We start from the raw sequence: 2,957 nt of genomic DNA, 5'->3' as shown, positions 1-2,957 counted from the left end.
TCTTGGTTTTGAAGAAGTGGGCAGCCATGTTGGGAAAGCCCACACACAGGGAACTCCAGGCAGTGCTTAGGAGATAAGGGCAATCTCTTTCCTACAAACAGCAAGAAGATGAGGCCTTTGGTCCTGCAGCTACAAGGAAATGAACTCTACCAATAACCTGAGAGAGCTTGGAAGTAGGTCCTCCCCAAGCTGAGCCTCTGATGAGACCACAACCCCAACAAGCATCTTGGTTTCAGGCTTGTCAGACCCTGAGGCAGAGGACCCAGCTAAGCCATGCTTGGACTCCTGACCCACAGAAACTATAGCTACTATTTACAGAAACTATGCATAATAAACGTGTTGTTTTATGCTGCTGTGTTTGTGGTTATTGATTATGCATCAGTAGATAATACCTTTTTTTCTAAATTTGTCACCAGATCATCTGCTCCATTGTGAGCATCTGATAAACCAAGGAGTTGAATGAATGATCTTAATCCATTATATAATGCAAAGAGTTGATATCATGGGATAAATAACAAGGCAATATTTAAGGGCCAATGATACAGTAGAAACTCTATGAAGCCATGGTCTGGGATTTAGGTTCTGGTTTCCCTCTTTGTACAATTAAAAAATCAAATGTTCAGACTAAATAAATTTTAAGTTCCATTGTAGCTGTAAATTTATTAAGGGTTTTAAAATTTTAAAACATGAGTACAAAACCCTTTAAACATGAATACAAAACCAAGGGCTATTGACCTCAGGATCTTATCCCTTCTCTAAAAATTATAGCTTTATTACCTCTAGTTAACCATTAAATAAATTTTAGTTTTATTTTGGAATTCATGTTCATAATCACCTGGATGGGATTAAAAGGACTTTATCTAAAGACTAAAGAGAGCATATTAACTTCTCATTAGATACCAACTGATTAATTACATAATATTGTTTCATCTCATCTGTTTTGTTAAACTGGGAAATCTACCAGCAGGAACATGACAATTTAGATACAGCGTGTTAAGTATAAATAGACTTTCTCAATTCATTATTGTATTAAAGAAAAGTGATATCTTTTCTTTCCAAGCTGAAAAAATTTGAAATATTTGATCTTTATACATTTCCTGCCCATAAAAAAAGAAAGAAACAAAGAAAATGAAGGGAAAGAAAATTAATCTAGACCACACACGGAATTGAAATTAATTTAATTAGTTAATCCCATCCATTTCATTATTTAAAAAAAGATGTCATGCATTCCAGTTAGACTAGGGAATCTTTATTGCTTCACTTGTGTTATATGTTTGTGTAAAAGGTCCTATCCAGTAGGTGTCAGCAAAGTAATCTTAAAAATAATCACAGAGGCTTCTCATATTAGCTTCATAACTACTTGTAGGTAAATTATAAGAACTTTTCTGCTTACAGAGCAAGATGTTATTTTAGCGTATCTATAATTTAAAAAGAAGAAACTTCCTGATTTAAGAAAGCTGCTTTCTCCTCTTTTTCCCCATGTAATAAAAAGTCCATTCTGAAATATCGCATAGACGGCCAATACTGCCTCATGGTGTCAGTCATCACAATAAAACAGGGTATTTGTGTACCTGGATAATACTAAAAGGAGGCATTATGATGTCATCAAAAGATGTTAGTATATATGTGGGCATGTGTATATCTAGCTATCATCCTCTAAGTGGCCCAGATGGTAAAATGTTAGCTGGAAAGTTTCTGAAATAAACAGCCAGGTCCATATCAACATCATTTTGAAATATACAGAGTATAAGAGGCAAATAGATCCAATATGTAGAAAGCTAACCTATGGTGGAATACATGCTCCTTCTTCCCCTCTCCTAAAGAGACCATGGTAAGGGGTTGTGAGAAGACCCAGCACAGTCAGAGAGGTTCCCTGTGGGAAGGGGGAGGGTAGGTCTTAGGAGAGGAAAGGGGAGCTGGCTTCTCAGGGAAGATGTGTAGACTGAGGGCAAGCACATTCCAGAGGAAGGCTTGGGTAGAAGGTAGTGTCCACCAGCTAGAAAGGGACAGAAGTGCAGTGGGGTATGTAGACCACGAATCAGGTAAGACGAAGAGAAGAGAAGCAGAGTAGGAGCAGGAAAATTTATTTCTTTGTTTTTAGAGAATTTTTATTGAAGTATTGATATAATATTTCAAGAAAGTGCACATATCAGCAGTGTAGAACTCAATAAATAGATATATGTATATATTAATATGCAATATATAAATACATAGCAATAAAGATAACATTTGCCTATCTGGCAGCTAGACTCTGAAGGGAAAATTGAGAATTGAAACAGATAAATTGAATCAAACCAAACGAAACCAAACGGTAACCCCAGAAGACTCCTGTGTTCTAAAGATAAGATGCCTGACTATTCCAGCAACTCCTAAGTTTCACCCATTATGTTAGGGTTTGGTGGTATCTCCTTGTGGATTTACTTTGCATTTCCCTGATGATCAATAATATTGAGCATCATTGCATATATTTATTACCTATTGGATATCTTTTTTTTTTTTCCATGAAGTGCCTTTTCAGTCTCTTGCCCATCTTTCTATAGGTTATCATATCATAGTAGATTTGTAAGAGGGATTTGATATCTAGGTTTTATGTTAGATATGGATTTGAATTCTAGCTTTGTTACTTGCTGTGTGATATGAGGCTGGGCTGGGACCATCAGTCTACTGGAGAGGAGCTTAAGAGAACAAATGTTTTAAACAGTCTTATGTACAATTCCAACGCTACTAAAAATCATCCTTAGTTATGAATAAAGCAAGTTCCTAAAAATAGCTATTTGGTAGAGCTCTGTTAGATTTTTCTTTACCAAATCCTGAAAACTTTTGGATGCCAATATATACAGTCCTTGGTTCTGAATGTTTGCTCCCTGACAGCCCATTGGAGGGTTCTGTGGCTCTGGGGTTGCTTCAGCTCCTGTCTCTCCCCGTGCCAGGTCTTTCTTCCTCCTAGCTTCTGCTGA

Source organism: Aethalodelphis obliquidens, unplaced genomic scaffold (assembly GCF_003676395.1).
Source record: "Aethalodelphis obliquidens isolate GAN/ISIS:26980383/991018 unplaced genomic scaffold, ASM367639v1 scaffold29, whole genome shotgun sequence".
NCBI lineage: Eukaryota > Metazoa > Chordata > Mammalia > Artiodactyla > Delphinidae > Aethalodelphis > Aethalodelphis obliquidens.
The sequence above is the reverse complement of the archived record's forward strand: the minus strand, read 5'-3'. Positions refer to the sequence as shown.